We start from the raw sequence: 26,559 nt of genomic DNA, 5'->3' as shown, positions 1-26,559 counted from the left end.
GTGGCTCAATAATATAGTGACAAGTGTCCCTCTAATAAAATAAAATAAAATAAAATAAGATTTGAAAATTTATTTAGCTTAAAATAAAATCTAAATCAAATCCTAATTTGACTATTCTCTTTATCATAAAATCCAAATCAAATCCAAAAAAATCCTAATTATATATATATATAATCCATATATTAGTTCACACAATTTTATCACCTACAATAAAAAATCCTAATCCATTTCCTTCCATGGATTTGATTTGAGCAAGCTACTTGTAGTTGTGATTCCTTATGGCTTAGGGATTAGGGCAATAGAGTAGCATAAGAAAAAGATAGTCAGATATGGGTTTGATTTGGATCATAAACTTCTTAAATCTTTTATTATTATTATTATTGTTATTTTACATTGTAAGACACTTGTCATTTTATTGTTGCGCCACATTGATAGTAAGCATGAACTTCCTGCTCACTAGTGAGTAGGCAAGTATTGTATTTAGGAAATTTGCTCAAACAATCATCATGTTGCTTCAGAAACAACTACCTTCTTCATGATGTCACGTGCTTTACACATGCACTCTAATGTCTCAACTTTGGGCATTGTAACCCCTTTTCCTTCGGTCATATCAACATGCTTCTCACTTACTCTCTCCCACTCAAAGCACTAAATCAACGACCCCAAAGTCAAGCCCACCACACGTTGGGCCAGCCCAGCACCAGGACATGACCTCCTACCCATCCCGAATGGCATTAGCTTGTGCGCCTCAACTTCCCCACCTTCAAACCTTTCAGGCTTAAAGCTTGTAGGATCATCCCAAACCTTAGGGTCCCTGTGGATGGCCCATGCATTCACCAACAATATTGTGCCATGTGGCACGTCGTATCCACCAACGGTACAATCATCCGAGGCCATGTGTGGTACTAAAAGTGGTGCGGCCGGGTACAATCGAAAGTTTTCTAAAATGATATTGTGAAGGTAATTCAATTTTGAGAAATCTGATTCGTCGATTAAGCGATCTTAGCCCACATGAGAGTCCAACTCAACTCTTGCCTTCTTCAATACCTCGGGATGGTTAAGTAAATTTGACATAGCCCATTCTATTGTCAGTGAAGATGTGTCTGTACCCGCAAGTAACATCACCTGCACATTATAAGTTTATAAATTATGCTCTCAGTCAGGTGCAATAATGTGGATTTGTGTGCGTTTGTTTGAAACATTCAGAAAAAATAAAATGAAGAAGAAAAAAATTCTAAGATAATTTTTAATGCAATATATAAGGTTTCTTTTTTAAGTTTGTTAATATAATAGCAAATTACATTATTAAGACTAATATATTTCTTTCTACTCATATATCCATGAAAAATGATAGTAAGGCATATTTTTTGAAACGAAAATAATTAAGGTCATTAATAATATATCACAATTTTTTTTAGGTTTTGTTTGGTTAGAAAAAAATTAATATTGAAAAGTAAAAATAAAAATAAAAAAATAAAATGACGATGGTGATTTACTTAGCATATATAGTTATATACTCTCTCTCTTATAATGTGATTGCTCATGTGGCAGTCAGTACACATCAGCCAAGGTGTACAAAATTTATGTAACTTGTTTTTTTTTTGTTAGAAGCTATTCGTTGAAGAACTTGTCATCCCTAGTTAGACAGTATATATTACTTAGTTTGTACACTATTTTTTATAATTTATTAAATATTTGTGTCAAGAAATTTTAACACTAACCCGACTTGTTTATTAAACGTATTTCACGTGTAATCCGTTTAAGATCTATTTACTAAATAAAACATTATATTACTTAAGTGATTAATAATACTCAATTAAATAATAAATATTAAAAATAATAATAATAATAATAAATATTAAAAAAAATATGGCTTTCAATCCAACCAAATTATTGAATAGTAAATTATAAGACACAAGTTTAAGTAATTATTTTGAAATTTAAGTATAAATTTATTTATAACAAATATAGTTAATTAAGTATAAACAGATTGAACTTCTCAATTCAAATACAATATGATTAACTAAACAAATTAATAATATTGACCCGTTTATAACCAGAATTCATTTAAACCTAAACCTGCTCAACTTCAGTCACTCGTGTACAAAATTTATGTAACTTGTTTTTTAGTTAAAACCTATGCTCGTTGCAGAACTTATCATGCCTAGTTAGAATTCAACGGGACGAAGGCAATCGTTTGTCTCTCCAATTGGATTCACTATAATCCAAGTTTAAATAGAATATGGCTCTGAAAAGATTGAACTCTTAACCTAGATCTATTTAATTCCAATGGACATCCAAGTCCAAATTCATTATATATATGTGTGTGTGTATATATATATATATACCAGGAAAAGGTACGTGCGATGCACGTGATGAATATTTTGTAACTTATAAAATTTTTGTCTTCATATTGATTAATAAAAATTTATTTTATATTAATAAATAAATACTGAAATATTTTGAAATTGGTGATAGAGTTTAAGTTTCGTAAATTAATAATTTTTTTTATGTTTTTATATTAATACTGACATATGTATATTTTATTTTTTATTAAATAATAATTTTTTATTTAAATAGTGAAATATTTGAGTTTTGCAAAGTAACAAATTTGTTTAGGTATTTGAATTTTATTAGGTAATTTGAATTTTATTAGGTAATTTGTAATTTGAATTTTATTAGATAGTTTGAAATTTAGTATAATTTTTAATTTACAATAGAAATTCAATTATACTAATTATACATTAGATTGAAATTGATATAAAAATTTATTATATGGAGTTTGTGATTTTTGGAAGACCCTAGTTATATTTTATTTTCTTTAAATATGTAATTTGTGTTAGAATATTATAGAAATTATTTTATTTTATTTAGATATATCTTTGTAAAATTAGATTTTCTTTTATTAAAAAACTCATAAAAAATAGATAAATACAAGGGTTATATACTTATATGTGATAGAGTTCTCTTTTTGTATTAATTAATAAATATTTTTTATATTAAAAAATAAATACTGAAATGTTCAAATTCTTTAACATTTATATTTTATTTATATGTATTATTATATTATTATATATTTTCTTTAAATATATCCTTGTCTAATGTGATAGAGTTATAGAAATTATTTTATTTTGTTTAAATATATCCTTATTTAATTAGATATTATTTTATTAGAAAATTCATAATAAATAGATAAATACAGATTATATTTGATAAAGTTTTAAAGAAAATAAAATACTTAATTTGTGGTAAAGTTTTGGTAATTTGTGTTAGAGTTTATAAAAACTATTTAAATATATCCTTATCTAATGTGATAGAGTTTCATTGCAAATAAAATAGTTAATTTGTGGTAGAATTTTATATAAATTATTTATTTTCTTTAAATATATATATATCATTGTCTAATTAGATTTTTTTTATTATTAAAAAACTCATAATAAAAGATAATTTGTGTTAGAGTTTTAGAAAAATTATTTTATTTTTTATACCAATTATTAAATATTTTTATATTAATAATTTTTGTCTAGTTATATTATATTTTATTAAAAAATTCATAATAAATACATAAATAGGTAATTTTTATTAAAATTTTATATAAACTCTTTTAAAAAAATATTTTATTTTCTTTAAATATATAATTGTCTAATTAGATTTCCTTCATAAAAAAACTCACAATAAATAAATAAAAACAAGTTATATGTGATGGAATTTTAAAGAAAATAAAATAGATAATTTGTGGTAGTGTTTTATAGAAATTATTATATTTTCTGGAAATCAATTTATAATAAATAAATAAATAGGTAATTTGTGTTACAGTTTAATAGAAATTCTTTAAAAAAACACTTTTTATATCAATTAATAAATATTTTTTTATATTAATAATTCTTGTCTAATTAGATTTCCTTTTATTAAAAAATTCATAATAAATAGATAAATAGGTAATTTGTGTTAGAGTTTTATAGAAACTCTTTTCAAACCTCTTTTTATATTAATTAATAAATATTTTTTATCTTAATAATGCTTGTCTAATTTGATTTTCTTTTATAAAAAAAACTTATAATAAATAGGTAATTTGTGATATAGTTTTATAGAAACTCTTTTTAGATCAATTAATAAATAATTATTTATATTAATAATACTTGTCTAATTAGATATCATTTTATTAAAAAAATAGTTAATAAATATATAAATAGAAAATTTGAGTTAAAATTTTATAGAAACTCTTTAAATATTATATCTTTGTCTATGGTGATAGAGTTTTATTGAAAATAAAATTTATGATTTGTGATACAGTTTTATAAAAATTATTTTATTTTCTTTAAATATATCCTTCTTCCTTTTAGCAGTATAGTGTACCTCATAATCCAGCATTTTATTAAAAAAAAACTCATAATAAAAGTTAATTTGTGGTACAGTTTTAGAAAAATTATTTTATTTTATATATCAATTAATAAATATTTTTTATATTAATAATTCTAGTCTAATTAAATTTTCTTTTATTAAAAAATTCATATTAATAAATAGATAAATAGACTAACTTAAATTTTATTAGATAGATTTTAGAGTTTGATAGACATTTTTATTTTATTTTATTTTTTTTAAAAAAAAAAAAACTCTTGGCATATCAATTAATAAATATATATATATATATTTATAAAAATAGATAGTTAAATACTGAAACTCTTTGCACATGTAATAATATTATAGATAAAAACTTTTTTTTATATCAATTAATAAATATTTTTTTATATAAATAAATAAATACTTAAATACCTTGGCACAACTTCTATATTTTACTCAGAAAATTAGGCTTTCTTTTATTAAAAAATTCATAATAATAAATAGGTTAATTTGAATTTTATTAGGTAGATTTTAGAGTTTTATAGAAGTTTTTTTCTATAAAAACTCTTTTCATATCAATTAATAAATATTTTTTTATATAAATAAATAAATACTGAAATACTGAAACTCTTTCCACATTTAATAAATATTTTTTAAATAAATAAATAAATACTGAAACTTTAGATTTACTTTTATTAAAAAATTCAAAATAATAAATAGATAAATAGGTTAATTTGAATTTTATTAGGTAGATTTTAGAGTTTTATAGAGTTTTTTTTTTCTTTTATTTATTTATTTTTTTTATAAAAACTTTTTTCATATCAGTTAATAAATATTTTTTATATAAATAAATAAATACTGAAATACTGAAATTCTTTGCACATTTAATATTTTATTTTCTTTAAATATATCCTTGTCTAATTAAATTTAATTTTATTAAGAAACTCATAATAAAAGTTAATTTGTGGTAGAGTTTTAGAAAATTTATTTTATTTTATATATCAATTAATAAGTATTTTTTTATATTAATAATTCTTGTCTAATTAAATTTTCTTTTATTAAAAAAATTCATAATAATAAATAGATAAATAGGTTAATTTAAATTTTATTAGATAAATTTTGGAGTTTAATAGAGTTTTTTTTTTTTTTTTTAAAAAAATACTTTTCATACCAATTAATAAATATATTTTTTTATAAATAGATACTTAAATACTGAAACTCTTTGTACATTTAACAGTAGTATAGATAAAATCTTTTTTTATATTAATTAATAAATATTTTATTATATAATTAAATAATACTGAAACACTTTGGTAGATCTTCTGTATTTTACTCTGAAAATTAGATTTTCTTTTATTAAAAAATTGTAATTTGTAATACGTGTTAGAGTATTATAGAAAATATTTTAAAACTCTTTTTACATGAATTAATAAATATTTTTATATTTTAGTAATTTCTATCTAATTAGATTAGCTTTTATTAAAAGAAAACTCGTAATAAAAGGTAATTTGTGGTAGAAATTTAGAAAATTTATTTTATTTTTTATATCAATTAAAAATATTTTTTATATTAATAATTTTTGTCTACTTAGATTTTCTTTGATTAAAAAACTTATAATAAATAAATAGGTAGTTAGTGCTAGAGTTTAATATAAACTCTTTTAAAAACTCTTTTATATCAATTAATAAATATTTTTTATTTTAATAATTATTGTCTAATTACATTGAGTTTCATTAAAAAACTAATAATAAATAGATAAATATGTAATTTGTGTAGAGTTTTTTAAAAACTCTTTTAAAACCTCTTTTTGTATCAGTTAATAAATAATTTTTTATATTAATAATACTTGTTTAATTAGGTTTCTTTTTATTAAAAAAACTCATAATAAATAGATAAACAGGTAATTTGTGTTAGAGTTTTATAGAAACACTGTTGATAGAGTTTTATGGAAAATAAAATAGGTAATTTGTAATAGAGATTTATAGAAATTATTTTATTTTCTTTAAATATATACTTGTCTAATTAGATTTAATTTTATTAAGAAACTCATAGTAGAGTTATATAAAAATTATTTTCTTTTATATATCAATTAATTAATATTTTTTATATTAATAATTCTTGTCTAATTAGATTTATTTTATTAAAAAATTGAGAATAATAAATAGATAAATAGGTTAATTTAAATTTTATTAGGTAGATTTTAGTGTTTTATTATATTATTTAATAAATATTTTTTTTACATACATAAATAAATATTGAAACTCTTTACACATCTAATATTAGTATAGATAAAAACTCTTTTTATATGAATTAATAAATATTTTTTTATATAAATAAATAAATATTGAAATACTCAAACTTTTTGATAGAGTTTCTGTATTTTAATTTGGTTCAACTCTTTTTATATCAATTAATAAATATTTTTTAACATAAATAAATAAATACTGAAACTCTTTCGCAGAACTTTTGTATTTTACTCTGAAATTCTAGATTTATAGAATTCTCAATTTCTGTACCCCTTCTTCCTTTCTCCATGCCTCTATTTATAGGCTTCTTGGATGAATAGGATAATGACATGTGTCCTTTTCTGATAATGACATAATCATAATTGGGCCGGGCCGGTTATATTGTGATAATTATTCACAAAAAATAACAAAAAAATAAGAGTTTTATATAGAATATGATTGATTTTATTAGATAATTTTTAGATTTTTATAAAAACTATAATTATTCATAAAAAAAAACTAAAAATAAGAGTTTTATACCGAATATGATTGATTTTATTACATAATTTTTAGATTTTTATAAAAATTATAATTATCCATAAAAAAAAAACTAAAAATAAGAGTTTTATATAGAATATGATTGATTTTATTACAAAATTTTTAGATTTTTATAAAAACTATAATTATCCATAAAAAAAAAACTAAAAATAAGAGTTTTATATAGAATGTGATTGGTTTTATTAGGTAAATTAGATTTTATTTAATTAAAAAATTTGTAATAAATAAATAAATAGGTAATTTGTGTTAAAGTTTAATATAAACTCTTTTAAAAACTCTTTTTATATTAATTAATAAATATTTTTTTATTTTAATAATTCTTGTCTAATTAGATTTACTTTTAGTGAAAAAACTCAAAATAAATAGATAAATAAGTAATTTGTGTTTTAAAAACTCTTTAAAAACCCTCCTTTTATATCCGTTAATAAATAATTTTTTATATTAATAATACTTGTCTAATTAGATTTTCTTTTATTAAAAATAGATAATAATAAATAGATAAATAGGTTAATTTAAATTTTATTATGTCGATTTTACTGTTTTATAGTTTTTTTTTTTTTTTTTTCGTTTTAGTAAAAACTCTTTTCATATCATTTAATAAATATTTTTTTATTTAAATAAATAATGAAAACTCTTGACAGAGTTTTTGTATTTTACTCTGAAATTCAACTCAATTAATAAATATTTTTGCAGAACTTTTGTATTTTACTCTGGTATTTTGGATTTTTAGAATTCTCAATTTCTATACCCCTTCCTCCTTCTTCCATGCCTCTATTTATAGGCTTCTTGGATAAATAGAATGATAACATGGGTCCCTTTCTGATAATGATATAATCATAATTGGGCCGGACCGGTTATATTGTGATAATTATCTATAAAAAATAACTAAAAATAAGTTTTTTATATAGAATGTGATTGATTTTATTAGGTAATTTTTAAAATTTTATAGAAACTATAATTATCCATAAAAAATAACTAAAAATAAGATTTTTATATAGAATGTGATTGATTTTATTAAGTAATTTTTAAAGTTTTACGGAAACTATTTTTACAAAAACTATTTTTATATCAATTAATAAATATTTTTTATATAAATAAATAAATACTGAATACTGAAACATATTTAATAATATATATATATAGTATAGATATAGATATATAGATATATATATATATATATATATATATATATATATATATATATTATAAAAATGAAGTATAGACTAACCAATATAAGCCCTTTGATAATGTTATCCGTGTAGTATTCTGGCTGCGTTTCTTGCAAGGAAAGCAAGTGATCGAACATGGTAGTCTTATTCTTCCTGCATCGATGCTCATCAATCAGACCTTGCAAAAACGCATCTATCTTCTTACTGAGTCCCATCAAATTATTTTCCAAGTTCTGATAACCAATCCATCGTAGAACCGGCAAGAAATCTACTGAATTCGATACACCACCGTACCGGGTCACCTCTTTTATCAGCTCCCGGAACTCCTTCGCCTCCTCGAAGTCGGCCGGCACGTCTTGGCCATAATAACGCTTCCCTGCAATCATCCTCATCATGATATTAAAACTCAGCTCCGTAAGCTTTGATTTCAGCTCAACTTTTGCAAATTCTCCGGATGAGTTTTGGTACAGTCCGAGTAAGAAAAGCCTGATTTCGTCCCTTCGAATGGATAGAAAGGAGTTTAGTCGAGTGGTTGAGAAGATCTCGAGAGCACTGAGGCGGCGGAGATTTCGCCAGTGGTCGCCGTAGGAGGATGTGAGGATGGTGGTGAAGTTGTAGCCTATGTACTTGCCTGTCAAAAAGGGCGGGCGGTTGGCGAGGACGATGTCGTTCTTGGTGAAACATTCCTCCACCGCAGACGGTGATGACACCAACACAATCCGGCGAGTCCCGAACTGAAGGGAGATGATGGGGCCGTATTTTTGTGACAAGCTGTGTAGGGTTCGGTGGAGAGGTGGTTTTAGTAGGTGGAGATGACCTATGACCGGAAAAGCCCGTGGGCCCGGTGGGAGGTTTCGATATCGGTTTCTTGTTTTTGACAAGAAGTTGAAAGCTAGAACAAGGAGGAGTACAGACAGACAAGTGTACATCCAAGAAAGTTCCATTCGTGAATATTGTATACTGTGTAGTAGCTAAATTGTTTGCTTGATTAGCATGCGAGATATGTATACGTTTAATAGAGTAGTACTCCGTATTTGGCAAACTTATTTTGACTTGTAAAATCAATGACGGTGTTGGTACTAGTTTGTCCAACAATTTGAATCACGCATGACGCAATTAACGGGAGTGGAGATAAAATAATGGGATCACGGTACTTGCCCACCGCCCCAAAGATAGATACACATTAATTGCGTCATGCGTGATTCAATTTGTTGGATAAACTAGTATAATAAGTTTGCTAGTCATTTCTTCGCCAAATACGGAGTACTACTCTATTAAACCCAGCCCAATTCAAATCCAATTCATAGATTTTAAAACTTGGGCATATAAATTCACAATTCGGACTTAAAACCCAACCTAATTCGCTTTGTTAAACATTTCATACCAACACAACCCAACTTAACAACAAATCTAAATCATCTAACCCACGATAAACACAAATCCTAACTTTCTCTCTCCTTATTCTTATCTTCTCTCTCTATATCGCCTTCTTATCAATGTTCCGTGAAAGTCGAAATGAGCAGCGAAGCTTGTAACCTACCCGCGACTCCCTCTATCTCACATTTCTCAACGACTCCCTCACCTCCACGCCCACTCCCTCGCCTCAAACGCCGATCTCGCCCTCCAACTGAACTCACCACTAGAATAGGTTTTCTTTAAATTCACACTCTTTCCCTATCTGGATCTTTGATTCTCAATGCAATTATCATTTTACACACATATAAGTTGTTCAATTTATGTGGATCTTTGAATTTTGAACACATTTTTTTTTTCTTTGGTTTATTTGATTTGGGCCTTTTCCTTTGTTCCAATACTAGGGGTTTTTTTTTTTATGTGTGTGTGTGTCACTGTGTGTGATGCCTATCTAGTGGGTTGAGGTAATAATTAACTTTTTTGATTTTTAAATTATGCTCATACTTAAAAAAGCCAAATTAATGATTTTTTTATATTTTATTTTTATATGAAGATACATACCACCATTATTGATGTTATTTGAAAAATATAGTAAGCAATTTGGTGACTTTTAAATGTTTTCCAAACTTAAGTCATTAACTCTATCTGGTATGTCACCTCATCTCCACATATTTTTGTTATCTGTGATCATCAAATTTTAGTAGCTATATAAACAATGAAGGCAAAAGAGTAAAGAAAAACTCCCTCAAACTATCTCATTAGTTGCATAATGCCCCCCGAACTATTTTTGAAAGCAAGTTATTCCCTTAAACTATCAAAAGTAAGCAAAATGTCCCCTTAAAGGTCATCGGAAACTGATTTCCGACCAACTGAAGAGTATAATTACTAATTTACCCTCACTTTTTAATTTATTATAAAAAATTAAAATATATGAAATTATGAAATGACCACTTTGCCTATATCTTCCTTCCCTTTTCAAATTTTTTTTTTTCCTTTCTTCTTCATATTGTTGACGAATAAGTAATACCACCGGCGTTCTGCGCAATCTCGCGGGGTTCTCGGATATCAAAGAGAATTTCATCGAAGAGAGTGCGATTTCAGTACTCATAACACTTTCAACATCATCAGGAACAACTTTAGCACAAGAAAATGCAATTGGGTGTTTGTGCAATTTGGTGACAGAGGATGAGAAACCCAAATCCCCTTTCATTTTTTTTTTCTCTGCGTTTTCTTTTCATCTCTCTACTCTCTCTCTCACTTCCTTCTGTCACCACCCACCATTGCCATCCAGATGTTAGCACATCATCATCTAGTTGCTATAGTCTGAAAACTGATCATATAAAAAACATCACAGTTTACTGTTCTGAGATTCTTTAAGATGTTGGAAACAAGAAGAAATGCAAAAGATAATTGAAAAGATCTTCACCTCAAATTCTAGTATAGATTCGTGATTTAAACATCTTTTCATGATGTCCAAAGTATGAAATTTTAAATAGTAAAGTGAGGCAAAAACTACAAGCCATTATTGACGCAAAAATTGAGTGCATCACAGAAATTACAACATCAAGGAAAGTGATCTTGTTTTTTATGTTTTTTTCCCGTCCCAGTGGACCACATCATTTCTGGGATGTGCCGGAGGAATCTCAGAATCGCAAATCGCTACCCTTCTTGCTACTGTTTGTTGTCGTCTTCTGCCACCGCTGCTTGACTGCCGAACACTTCATCGTCGTACGTTCAGACAGTGCTCGCCAATGTCATCTTTGCTTCCTTCAAAATGAATTGGGAAAGAAGATATGGGCAAAGTGGTCATTTCATAATAGCATATACTTTAATTTTTTATAACAAATTAAAAAGTGAGGGTAAATTAGTAATTATACTTCTCAGTTGGTCGGAAACCAATTTCTGTTGGCCTTTAAAGGGGTATTTTGCTTACTTTTGATAGTTCAAAGGGGCAACTTATTTCAAAAAATAGTTGAGGGGGACATTATGCAACCAATGGGATAGTTCGAGGGGCTTTTTTTGCTCTTTCGCCAACAATGAATGTAAAAGAAGTTGCAGTTTTCTATTCTCTAGTAAATTGTTCCCTTCATTTTTTCTTTTTTATTTTGTGTAATATATTTATTATTCAGGTTTGTTAGATGTATTATAAATTTTTAGAAATTCAAATCCTATGTATTGAAAACTTAATTTGTCCCCTTTCTTTTAGATGTCGTTAATGCACCGCTATCATACTAGTGCTTAATTATCGTTAATTTATTTGTTAGACACAGAAGTTTTAGAGAGATAGAGAGAGAGAACGTTCTGCCTAATATTTATTTTTTTGAACTATTTTTCTCTTGCTTGTTCTATTTCTGTTAGTTCTGTTTAGACTGTCTATATTTATTTTTGTGTTGGTCTCCTTATATTTGGTGCATTTTTGCTGTAGTGTTGCATTGTAAAGAAGATTAGATCAGAAACTGATATTGTGGATTGGAGATTTGGGTGAAAGTTGGTGTAGATTATTTTAGGTAGAAGTTGTTTTAAAGTAAATGAATAGATGGGAGAGAAGCTATTGGTTCATTAAAGCTATTGAATTCTCTTTTTGATGGGTTTTGATTGACAAAAAGCATACTAAAACCCTAAAGCACATTTTTCTAATTATCCTTTTTCTACTACACTGCTGATTTTGATGTTGCAGGTTGGTAATTCACAATGAGTATATATGTACAAGTAACTACTGCTAATTCTTGTATAATTACCCTTTTGCTTGTCCATATATGTATAATAGAAGAATCTTACGTACTTTTAATTTGCATTTTGTGGGAATTGCTGATGGTTTTGAAGGTCTAGCCATTCTATGAATAGTTGGCAATTGAAAAAAGAAGTTCAGCATTAGATATCTATCTTGCTCTATGTTGGGTTGGCTTGTGGTGTTTTAACGTTTTTCTTTATGAGATTATGTGGAGCTTGGGCAATAACATATGGTTATTTGGTTTATTGGAATGGTTAAATGCCAAATTTCTTTCTTTTGATAGCATCTTTAGAAATGAACATGAACAACCAAGTTTGCTGGACAATTTATGTGATGTTTGCATGTTGTTGTTGTTTTGGTTTGAATAATATTAGACGAAATTAAGCTTGCTAATGTTGTTGATTGTTGTTCGAAGAGTACTGTATCGTTGTTGTTCTTATAGTGATATTTGTGTGTGTGTGTGTGTGTATATATATGTGTGTATATTGAAAATATTCCACCATTGACTAATAGGGGTTTGAAATCTTCTATGGTCTTCTGAAAGGCTATGATTATGTTTGCTTCAGACTCATTCATAGAAAACTTGTGGAATATTCCTAGGAATTAGGTAGTCTTTCGAGGTTCAGTGATTGATTTTTCTAGGAAAAGTAAAATCTTTAGCAATTTTCTTTTACCCTATAGTGTTACTTTGTTGGGATTTATATGCCCTGGCATAGCAAATTCCTATTTGGATTAAAGTGACATATGTTCCTGACGTTTTTGAAATATTTATGTTTTATACAATTGGTGAATTCAATGTATTATATTTCGATTCATTATAGAATTGATAGTGTCCATTTGATTACAAGAGATATTTATATATATGTATGTGATGGCAATCAATGTATGATATATAAATAGTAATCATAAATGGTTCATAGTCGGTAATTATGGATGAACTCATAATTAATTAAGATTTGAACTGGATCCGCGTTAGGTTGAGATATATTGCGAGAGCCGTCGTATGCAATTGCTCCCTATCACTGTCATGGCATTTGACTCTTAAGCATGAGAAAATTATAAACTCTTTTATTAATTAATAATTACTTTGATTTGTTCGGCGGATTCTTCGGGATCCTTAGACCGACACTTTGGGTAGTTATGTAATTAATAGTTAGAGGGTTATATTTTCAATATTTGCATAATTGCTACTTGTATTTATTTTGTATTGATTATGGTTGATCACAAAATAAATTCGAAGGCCTTCGTGTGTTTTTAGATAAAATGATTTATTATATATTTATTTATTTAAGTTATTATTTTTATCGAGCAAATGTTTTATTGAGATCGAGTCAGAAATAATCAAAGGTACCAAAATAAATATATTAATTAAGTAGTCGGATTGATGGCTTTATTTATCCGATAACTAATTATGCATAGAAGGGTCAAAGTGCAATATTGATTTAGAGGTTATTTATTATTTAATTGGAGTTCAATTAATTTCTTTTAGTAGAGTAGAAATTAATTTATGAATTAATTGAATTGGGTCCATGGACCGGGCCAATTATTAATTCATTGTAGCCAATAAAATAATAGGCCCAATGGATTCTCACTCATTGCCCAACTTGATATTGGAATCATATTAGATTTGAGACATGTGAATTAGAGGTTGAGAAGGATTTGTTGTTTCCTTTTCTTTATCTTTATGTTGCCTATAAATATATATGATCTATGTATATTTGAGGAGTGATTTTTGGAAGAAGGAAAAAGGAAACTATTTTCTCTCTCTAGAAAATTAGGGTTTATGTTCTCATCTAATGTAAGCTCCCACAAGCCTATTTTTCCAAGGTCATTCATGGAGGCATATGAGTGATTCCTAAAGGCAAAACAATTATCAAATAGATAGAGATCCAAGGAGAAGGCATCTTGCTAAAGGATCTACAATAAGTGAGAACATTCACTTTAGAGGAAAGATTTAAAGGTTTACTCAGACCTTTGATGTAAGTATTCAATCCATTAATTGAATGATACATCATATTTTATTTTTGCATAAAACTTGTCTCTATGTGATGAATCAAGATCTGTGAAAGAAAATCCCTCGAAAAGTTTTTAAAACTAGCACGTTTCCCAACAGTGGTATCAGAGCATGGTTTGATTCATTGCTAGAGATCATGATTTTATGAAAATCATCATTCATGGATCCAAATTAATATATGCATATGTATATATTATTATATGATCATGATGTATGTATATTTGTGATTGGATGATGATGATGTATGTTTGGGCCATAGATGAAGCTTATAGGTTATTAAATGTAATTTTATCTTTGGATGAATGTAATTAAGGCTTTGATTTAGCCGTTTGAAAGTTCAATGATATAATTTAATTTTTTCATTGTATTTCAAATTATAAATATTTTTAAAGCCATGTAATCTTCGTCAAAGGATGCTATGAAGCTTCAAGAAGGTCCAAGATGGTTAAATTAGGCTTCAGGAATTTTCTAGAATTTTTTCGGAATTTTTCAGAATTTTTTAGGAATTTTTTGGGCTTAAATTTAATTTCTAAAAATTTTTATTAATTTTTTCTGGATTTATCGGCGATTTTCCGGCGACCGGAGCAATGCCGGCGGCGAGGGACAGTGCCGGAAGATGGACGGATAATCCGGTGTGGCGCAGTACACATGCGCGTGGACTACCTACCGTTGGATCAAAGATCGAGGGGATTATAATCCAGTGTAGCAGCGCTCATGGTGCACTGAAGAGGACAGCCAATGGAAAAGCGCGTGAAGTACACGCGCTGAAAAGGTCAGCATTCTGGCGCGTGAGATACACGCGCCAGACAAAGTCAACCATCCAGCGCGTGAGGAACACGTGCCGGACAAAGGAACCTCCCCACACGCGCTTGCCGGCGCGTGGCAGCGCGTGGCACCCCACACGCGCTTGCCGGCGCGTGGCAGCGCGTGGCACGCGCTGAATCATCTCTCCAGCGCGTGTAAGCGCGTGGCACGCGCTGGGATCCTCTAGAGGTGCGTGGGAGTGCGTAAATGACCTTCCAGGTGCGTTTCAAGCCTAGTTTTGCTTCTCCTAGCGCGTATCAACCTCCTGCGGGTGTTTTCATGCTGATGGAAGACCATCGTGCAGTTATTAGAGCAATTAAATATTAAAAGCTGTTTCCATTGGCCATTTAAATTGCTTCTGTCTGTTATTTATTTATTTATCTGATGCATAGAATAATTAATTGTTTATTATTATTATTCATGCATTGGATCCATAATATTTAATTAAATGACTTGATTTATATTAATTAAATTATGAAAATTAATTGAATTTAAATACTAATTAATTTGAGGGCACTTATTGGGAAACGAAAAATCATTTTTGTAAATTATTTTTAAAGTGTGCCTCAAATTAAATAATAGTGAATCGTTTAAAGTCTAAATATTTTCTAAATTTAATTGGATTAAAATCAAGACGTTTTGCATGCATTATATCATGTAAATGAATAAAATGAAAACCTTAATTATAAATGATTAAAAATTGAGTGGGAGCGGGGATTTTTATACATTGCCCCATGGCTTTTGTTATTAAAACCATTGTAATTAGATCTTCAAAAATAAGGTCCCACGCATGATTTGAAGAGTTTTAATATTACAAGAATGGTTGTCTCATGAAAATTAAAATATTAAATGTTCATTGTAATTAGATCTTTAAAAATAAGGCCCTACGCATGATTTAAAGAGTCTAGATTATAATGACAAGATATTTAATGTTTTTATTTTTCATTAGAGCTTTAATAACGTTATACACTCAATCTAAAATCAATAGTGTTAGCTCCCCAACGGAGTGGTCTACACTAAGTGATTTTAGAAAGGCTAAACATAATCGGGAATCGTTTCATATAGATAGACAAGGCATTGTCTTGAGAGATATGGGAATGATGGGATTTGCCCGCCAGTAACAATAATGAACTTCGCCAACCGAATAAGTTATTGGCGTATTGGTTATCTGATTTTTCATGCAGTGGTTAAGGGACCCACATATTATTATTTTAACGGAAGTGCTCACCTACTAGCAAATGAATCCCAACAATAGTAATAATGAACTCCTCCATCAGGATAAGTTATTGACATATTGATTGTATGATTTATGATGCTACGGAGTTGAGGGACCCGCATTAATTAAAAGGGATTGTTCACCAATAGTGATAATGATAATGAAATCTTATTAAATTGAGATTTATTGTATTATGTGGTTAACAAACTCATTTTAATTTTAAATATGCATGATAGTATTAATAATTCACCTTGCATATTGTATGAATGCATTTATATTCAGATTAATTATGTCTAATCCATTTTATCTGCTTGGTAACATATTCAATGTATGTGGATCTCATTTATATTGACTAGGAAAGGAACTTAGATATTTTATTCACAACGTAAGGGTACAAATGTATTTACTACTCCTAAACCTAATTCTTTTACTTTAAGATACCCAAGAGAACATTAATGCTTTAAATAAGTGAAATAAGACAAATGATATGTATTGGTGCAATATTCTAGAGTTTACCTCGAATACGCTCCAAAGCTAACATTTACATTATTTTATTTTCTTCAAGCATCATGTTAAATGTCAATAAGATGTTTTGGTGAGATTAGATAGAGAGTATGCCAAAGTCCTATGTCAAACTTGAATACCATCAAGATAGCCTAAGGAACTCCAGTATGAATCGAATTTTGGAAAATGATTGTTTATTATTTAAAAATTAGCTGGAGATCAATAGGGCTGACTTGGGTGGTAAGTTTCAAGTTGATATGATTATAGCCTTGTTACCAAACTCGTTCAACTCTGTTAGAGTGAACTAAATAAGGAATCAGTTTGAGTTCACACTCGCTAAAATTCTTATAGAATTGGTAACAGATGAAGGGATAATCAAGAGCATAAGCGTTCTTATTAATCTAACCTAATCTATACCATCTTCTTCTAGGCCCAAGTGGAAGGGCAAAGTAAAGAAGAAGGATGATAATAGGACTAGGCTAGCGCAAAATATGGGTATTTAAAAAGGTTAAAGGGAATAAGGCAGTGTATGTTGAGGGCAAAGAAAACTGTTTCTTTTGTCCCTAACTAAGACACTGAATGACGAACTGTCTAAGTAATGACGTGGCATAGGAAAATGTATATTTAATTATTGAGCTATGTTATGCGGTTGTATCTATTGATTCCTGATGAATAGATTCTGGAACCACTAAACATGTTTGCAATTCGTTGCAAGGATTTCAGGAATCCAGAAGTCTCGATGATGTGGATATATATTTATTTAACCTGATGCCAAGGTTGTAGCAAAGTCAGTGGAAGTATTACATCTGAAATAAGAGAGTATGATGATATTAGTATTAGAGAACTATCTTTATGGACAGAAGTTAGACGCTATCTAATTCTTGTTTCACTTGTGGTTTATAAAAACTGGATTGTTATTTTATAAAACTAGTTTTATAAAATTGAATAGATATGCGATTGCTTCTGGTGCATTGAAAGATGGTTAATATATTATAATCATAAGCTCTTAAGATTTGCAGGATGTAGAAACTAATGGTGTATCTTCTAGATTGAATGTTAAGAGAAAATTTGTTATTCTGACTCATTGTATTTTTAGTGTCTATTTTTGGGTTGTAATCAATCAAAATGAGATTCAAAGATTGGTTAAAGAAGGTTTATTACCTAGTGAGGCAAATGAGCCTAAACCAAACTTGTGAATCCTGTTTTGAAGGATAGATAACTCTAAGGGCTTAATCAACCAAATGAAATAGACATAAAGGATAATTGGAGTCGGTACACACAGACACATGTGGTCTTATGAACATCAAAGCAAGATTACTCACGTTTTGGATAAATTTATCTGGTGCGACACAAGTCTTAAATTTTTGGTATATTCCGAAAGTGTCAAGACTGACGTGGAGTACAGATTAGGTAAGCTTATCAAAACAATCCGATCTGATCGTAGAGATAAGTATTTCTTGGGATAGTGCAAAGACTATATGGTCAATGAGGGTGTGGTGTACCAGGTTTTCCGCAATTGATGCTAAATGGATTTAGGTGTCAAATAGGAATAACAGAATTCCGCTTAACATGGTTAGATCTATGATCTGTTATGCTACATTATCTCTTTCATTTAAGAGTTTAGCGTTAATGACATCGATGCGCATTATGAACTGTATTCCATCTTAGTCTGTCTCAAGGATACCGTTGAGCTGTGTTTTTGACTAAATCTTAGTTTGAATCACATGCACATATGGGGTAGTCTTGCACATGTGCGCTTGATATGGATAAGTAAGTTGGAAACAGGTCATACGCATGATAGATTTGATAGCTACTCTAAAAGTCACTAGGACGGATTATTTTATGATCTCAATGATAAAAGTTGATTGTTTACATTCACTGTTTATCTATAGGAGAATCATATTATGAATCACATACCTAGTAGCCTAATGTTAGAGAATATGGTATGAGTACCAGATGTACCACATATGAACACACTTAGTATAGAGATTTAGAATTATAGATCAATTCCCTATTGATGCGTCAGCATCATCTAGTACACAGATTCCTTCGTCGGTACATTAATGTAGTGGGAGGATAATTATCCAATCCGACAGAATCATATTTTTAGGTGAGACCGTTATGGACATCCCTGTTAAACATGAGTTGGACCCAGTAAGCTACACGGAAGTGTGAACTAATATGGATACAGATCGTTTTAGTGAGTTACTATGAAATCAGAGTTGGAATCTATGTATTCTAATAAATTCTGGGATCTTGTAGAACTTTCTAGTAGGGTGATACCTATGGAAGGCAAGTTAATCTACAAAAAGATACCAGAAGATTTCTTAGTGAATAAATCATGAGTGTACAAGGGAATGTCATTATTTTTCTGATTTCATTTAGAATGATGTGGAAGTTTTGTCATCAATAAAGAGGTAGTTGTTCAATTACTTTTAAATGAAGGATTTTCAAGATGTAAGCTATATTCCTAGGATCAAGCTTGAGCAAGATCAAGTTAAAAGGAAAATAGGCTTATCTTAATAATCCTACATTGATAAAGTTTTGACCAGGTTTGGTATGCATAACTCAAAGAATGAGTTTTTGCTTTATTGATATGGATTGCTCTCTCTAGTAAGTAGTTTTTCAAGACTAGCAGAGGAGATTGAGCAAATGAGACTGGAACTATATGCTTTGGCATATGGGAGTCTCATATACGCCATGGTCTATACCGAACAGGACATCCGCTACATTGTAGGGATAGTCAGATGATATCAGTCCAATCCTGGACTTGATAACTAGTCTGTTGTGAAAAATATCATTAAGTACCTAAGGAGAACCAATGATCTCATACTTATTTATGGATGTGATGATATGGTCTTAATCAGGTATGCTAGTTCTGATTTTCAATCAGAAGTAGATACTATGAGGTTCATGATTTAGTGTATGTTCACTTAATGAAAGGGAAATCAGTTGGTAGATTGTTAAGCAGATTTCAACAGCTGACTCAAACCTGCAGGTGGAATATATTGCAGCCTTAAAGGCGGCAAAGGAAGCCTATTGGTTTGATTTCTCTGATTTAGAGGTTGTGGAGTATACTAGCCTGCCTATTGAGCTATGTTGTGACAACAGTGCAGAAGTAGTCCAAACAAATGACCCAAGGTTCTATAGAGGAATAAGATACACTGAGAGGAAGTATCATGTCTATATGATATTGTCTAGCAATAAAATGTACTTGTAGCTAGAGCATTGCATTGGAACACAACTTTGTTGATCCATTATCAAAGGTGTCATTGATCAATAATTTTAATCATCATCTGGATAACATTGGAGTTATGTGCAATTTGAATTGGCTATGAGGGTAAGTGGGAGCTGTTGGGATTTATATGCCCTGGCATAGCAAATTCCTGTTTGGATTAAAATGACATATGTTCCTGACGTTTCTGAAATATTTATGTTTTATACAATTGGTGAATTCAATGTATTATATTTCGATTCATTATAGAATTGATAGTGTCCATTTGATTACAAGAGATATTTATATATATGTATGTGATGGCAATCAATGCATGATATATAAATAGTAATCATAAATGGCTCATAGTCGGTAATTATGGATGGACTCATAATTAATTAAGATTTAAACTGGATCCGCGTTAGGTTGAGATATATTGCGAGAGCTGTCGTATGCAATTGCTCCCTATCACCGTCATGGCATTTGACTCTTAAGCATCAGAAAATTATAGACTCTTTTATTAATTAATAATTACTTTGATTTGTTCGGCGGATTTTTCGGGATCCTTAGACCGACACTTTGGGTAGTTATGTAATTAATAGTTAGAGGGTTATATTTTCAATATTTGCATCATTGCTACTTGTATTTATTTTGTATTGAATATGGTTGATCACAAAGTAAATTCGAAGGTCTTTGTGTGTTTTTAGATAAAATGATTTATTATATATTTATTTATTTAAATTATTATTTTTGTCAAACAAATATTTTATTGAGATCGAGCCAGAAATAATCAAAGGTACCAAAATAAATATATTAATTAAGTAGTCAGATTGATGGCTTTATTTATCCGATAACTAATTATGCATAGAAGGGTCAAAGTGCAATATTGATTTAGAGGTTATTTATTATTTAATTGGAGTTCAATTAATTTCTTTTAGTGGAGTAGAAATTAATTTATGAATTAATTGAATTGGGTCCATGGACCGGGCCAATTATTAATTCATTGTAGCCAATAAAATAATAGACCCAATGGATTCTCACTCATAGCCCAACTTGATATTAGAATCATATTAGATTTGAGACATGTGAATTAAAGATTGAGAAGGATTTGTTATTTTTTTCTTTATCTTTATGTTGTCTATAAATATACATGGTCTATGTATATTTGAGGAGTGATTTTTGGAAGAAGGAAAAAGGAATCTATTTTCTCTCTCTAGAAAATTAGGGTTTATGTTCTCATCTAATGTAGGCTCCCACAAGCCTATTTTTCTAAGGTCATGCATGGAGGCATATGAGTGATTCCTAAAGGCAAAACAATTACCAAGGAGATGGAGATCCAAGGAGAAGGCATCTTGCTAAGGGATCTACAATAAGTGAGAACATTCACTTTAGAGGAAAGATTTAAAGGTTTACTCAGACCTTTGATGTAAGTATTCAATCTATTAATTGAATGATACATCATATTTTATTTTTGCATAAAACTTGTCTCTATGTGATGAATCAAGATCTGTGAAAGAAAATCCCTCGAAAAGTTTTTAAAACTAGCACATTTCCCAACAACTAGTTGGGATTTCAAGCCCTGTGAAGGTGGTTTCCACTTAGCTTTCAATAAGACAAAACCCATACATACAAGTTGGCAGTTGCAGAGAGAGAGAGAGAGAGGGGCAAGCTTGAGAGTTAAGAGACAGCAGCTGAAGCTTGCGAACCCGAACTGGAACAGCGGGCGAAGGAAACTGAAATATATGGGTTTTGAGAAATGATACGCCGATATGGGTTTTGAACTTTTGATTCTTGTATACAGATAGATAAACTGAAATATATGGGTTTTGAGAAATGATATGCCGATATGGGTTTTGAACTTTTGATTCTTCCAAACAGATAGATAAATTGAAATATATGGGTTTTGAACTTCTGATTCTTGTAGATTTTGTAGTTTGCAATTGCAGAGAGAGAGAGAGAGAGAGAGAGAGGGGGGAGGGGGGCAAGTTTGCAATTGAAAAATATATTATTTTTTGGTTTAGAGTTACTAAAAATATAATCAAATATAATATATATATATATATATATATTTAAAAAAAATAATAAAAAATAAAAATATCTCGACCTGTGAACCCGACCCAACCGAAAATATTCAGGCTAGGTTATGACCATAACTCATGTTGGGTACAATTCAGGTTGTCCCAACCCAACCTAATTCAGGTTGAGGTTGGGTTGGGACTGGGCTATGCTAGGCAAGCCCAACTTGCAGCCCTATCGAATACAATAAGCATGGCTGTTCTAGAATACGACATCGAGGCTTGGGTGGTGTTGATTTGGGACGTCTTTATGAATGCGACATTTAAAGTTGTACATTTTTTAATTTTCTTCAAGTATATACCCCAAGGACTACTATTTAAATAAAATTATATTATAATTAATTTATAAAATTTTAGTAACTTAGTACAAACTTAGGTCATTTTGCCTAAATTTTTTGGCTTAGCCCCTAAATATAAAGGAGTGGAAGATGAATAGATGAGAAAAAAATATATACCGTGGGGGACAATGCTTGTGTCCAACTTAGGTTGGCCAAAAAATTTAAAACAAGTGTCCAAAAATAAAAGTTAGAATTAAGTTGGGTATTGCCCAACTATTCGGGTTTAACCCATTTATGTTACTCTATAATCAAGCGGCGTAAATAGATCTTGTAAACCTCCATTAACTCCGGCGCCAAGTTTCAAACAGGTGATAGTTCAAAACTTTAGCAACTCAGGCCGACGAATGAGCAAAGCTTCAACTAACGAAACCCAGTTTGAAAACTATGTGAATGGAATCCGGTGGTGGTGAAGAACTGAACTGCGGCAGATCTGCGGTCGGCAAATTTGAACTAGCAAGAATGGATAATTAAACGGAACGACGGACGGTGGGCATAAACCAGCGATGAAGAGGTAAGCAAAGATGGTCGGCAATGGCGATGCGGCGGCGGTGTTGAACAGAACCGGTGAGAAGTAAGGTTGGTTTTACCAGTGTGCAAGAATGACGCGATGAACTCGGCAAGGACAGTGGGCGACTGTGGATTGAGCTTGGTGATGATGAACTCAAAGTTAGGCTGGTGAGCTCGAATGATGAAGGTGAAGAAACGGAGGTGAACATTATAGATGGTCTTTCTTGGACAGAGAAAAAGAGGAGAGAGAGAGAAAGACAAAAAAAAAAAAAAAAAAAAAAAAAAAAAAAGAAGCAAATCTCACAGCAATGGGTTAAACCCGAATAATTGGGCAATACCCAACTGAATCCTAACTTCTGCTTTTGAACACTTGTTTTAAATCCATTAGGCCATGTCAACTGTTCATCCAACATGGGTTGGACACAAGCATTGTCCATCCATGGGTATGAAGGGTCGATATTTTATTAATGTAGTATTTCTTGTGAATGATAAGTAATTAGAAGTACGGTGAGTCTATGATAAGTGTCTTGAAAATTATAAAAGAACAATATAATAATAAAGGGTGATATTATTATTTTTTATGATATTTACTTAAAATAAATTCTTTTCAATTATATAAAAATAAATAAATTACAGACAAAGTATCTTTTTATTTTATTCTTCTTCTTTATATTTATTATTGCACTTTATAAACTTGTTGCTTGTATTTTATGTATCTGGATTTTTTTGCACTATATATATATATATATATATATATATATATATATATATATATATATATATATTTTGTGTGTGTGTGTGTGTGTGTGAATAATAACGTACTAGTCATTTGAATCATAATTATTGCACTTTATTTTTAGATTTATATGCTACACTACTAATTATGTACCATAATAATAATATTACTTGGATTCTGTAGTTGAAAATTTAGAACCATTAGTTGTTCTACTTTTCATTTATCTTTATATTACTCCTTTTGTCCCAAAATAAGTGTCTGCTTTGGAAAATATGATAGCGGATACTTATTTTGGGACTGAAGAAGTATATGTTAGATAAAGCATAGATATAGCCTTGGCAGTTAGACTACTGAATTATTTATATACCATAGTTTAGCTTACTGTAGCATAGATATAGCTCACTGTTGAATGTGAGATGTAAAATTATTATTGACATATTTCGGTTATCAAAACAAGTTCAGATCGAGTTGTAATGTTTGTTTATCATCGAGCCTCGATTTCGGAAGCAGAAATTCAAGTGAAGCTACTCACGACATTCTTGGTTCGACAATGAACAACTAATAGTCATGGTAAATGTGTGAGGATCACTTAGATTAGGGTTACCAGTTCGATTTTCATTTTTAGGGTTTACTTCAATCTTGAACAACTTTTTTTTTTCTGTGCAAAAATATATATCAAGAAAAATCGAACCGGTTCCAAAGTAAATTTGAACCGGTTTCATTCTCTTGAACTAAAAATGATAGTTTGTGTTTTTACCAATTTCTATTACCTTTTGAGTCTAACTTTTAGGAATATTCTAGCCCGAAATTTGGTGTATTTTCTAACCTTATTAGGACTATCTTCTTGTCTATATAAACTCATATTCACACACATTAACATACGGCTTTTGTATTAAAATATTAATAACCATATATATGCCTTTCTGTATAAGTTTTTGAGAGTTTATTATTTTTGAGACCACACAATTATACACAGAGTGTTTTAGGTTATTTATTCATTGTTTGATCGGGATTAGCGTGATTAAATATTTCATATCTACCGATCATAAAGCAGAATTTCTTGTAAACTTAAAAAAAAAAAAAAATCAGTTTTTGAATAAAATGATAAGAATATCACATTTGAAGGGATCTAGACACTCATGGAGTGTTGGTTGATTTACCAGCGATCCTTCCATGAAGATCAAGAGTAAGCCTAAGATCGAGAGCTGTTAAATGGGGGAGTCGCGCAAAGTCAGGGATCATCAGCAATTGGTTTTTGGTAGAGTGATAAAGTGTGAGCCTGATTCGGAGTTGATTGTACTTTGCATTATACATAGTGGATCTTTTTGCTTTAGCGGCTTAATCCACAAGGTTTTTCCCATAACTATTAGTCTCTTCTGCCAATCGAGGTTTTCTCACTAAAAATTCGATGTCACCATAAATTCATTCCTTACTTTACTTGTAATTTATATTTATCTTGTGGGTGAGTAATTTAAGTTTATTTTGGTAAATTTAAATTAATAAAAAAAATCGGGCAAATGAGCAGTTGAACCTATTCACCCCCCTTCTAGGTTACTTATCTATACTATATTCCACAACCATTTCACATTATACAACTCACAATTGGTATCAGAGCCATCTTCTACACATTGAGTTGTTCGTTGTGGAATATATATATATATATCAAAATTTAGTTTTTGTTCTTCATAAATTTGTTATGGATAACACTCTTAAGGAAGGTGGATCGATTCAACGTAACCCTTTATTTGATGGAAATAACTATGCTTTTTGAAAATGTAACATATGCGGTGTAACCATTGATATTAATGATGAGTCCGAATGGACACAAGCTAAAAATCATGCCGATGAAGGAAACACAAAAGCCTTGTTTTCAATATGCAAAGTTGTAGTTCAATTTGAGTTAGCTCGTATTGCTCATTGTAAAACTGAAAAGAAAGCATAAGATATACTTCAGCTTTCCTATGAGGGTACAACTGAAGTCAATTTGAAACTAAAAAGGAAGTATGAGATATACTTCAGCTTACCCATGAGATGCTTGTGTTTCAATTTGAAAACCTTAAGATGGAGTAGATGAGACCTTTCAGAGTTTTACATGAACGTACTCAACAACATTGTGTCTGGGCTTAGAAACTTAGGGAAGAATGTGACAAATAAGAAAATTAACAAGAAAATCCTTAGGACTTTGCCTAAATGGTTTAACATCAAAGTTAAAATTTTGCAAGCAACTCAAAACATTAGTACCCTGTAAGTTGACGAGGTTATAGGTCATATTAAGAACTATGAGATGAAATATTATTATGGAAATTCCCAAAAACCTAAAGACCTAGCTCTAAAAGCTTCGAAGTCTAAATCATCCAAGTCTGAGGTTAAGTATGATAGTAAGCCTGATGAAGAGATTGTTTTCATCATTAGGAGGTTCAAAATTTTGATCAAGCGTGAAAAGATCAATGCACTAAAAAAAGGAAGCAACCAATGAGAATTATGAAAAAATTTCAATGAACTTTATCAGAAGACTAAGGATGCCGAAAACGGCGTGGGCCGGGTACGACCCATGTGGCGAGAAACGGACCGGGTAAGTTATCTTGGACAAAACCAAGTTCTCCTAGGACAGGCCCAGGATTGAAGAATCGAGCCGAATGCCTACTGGAAGTAATAAACCCATGACTAGAGAAGCCTTATGAATGAGCCCAACACAAGGAGTTAGTTAGAAAATA

The 26,559-nt window shown here is 29.7% G+C and overlaps 1 pseudogene; it reads right to left on the bottom strand.

Moving 5' to 3' along the window:
• Positions 1 to 352: 352 nt before the first annotated feature.
• LOC132279018 (cytochrome P450 81Q32-like) lies at positions 353 to 9,237 on the bottom strand (annotated as a pseudogene).
• Positions 9,238 to 26,559: the final 17,322 nt, after the last annotated feature.

This window comes from Cornus florida, unplaced genomic scaffold (genome assembly GCF_030987335.1).
Source record: "Cornus florida cultivar Cherokee Brave unplaced genomic scaffold, ASM3098733v1 CherokeeBrave_3.0.0_Hap2_Chr10, whole genome shotgun sequence".
Taxonomy (NCBI): Eukaryota; Viridiplantae; Streptophyta; class Magnoliopsida; order Cornales; family Cornaceae; genus Cornus; species Cornus florida.
Note: the sequence above shows the minus strand (reverse complement) of the source record. Positions and strands in the feature narration are given on the sequence as shown.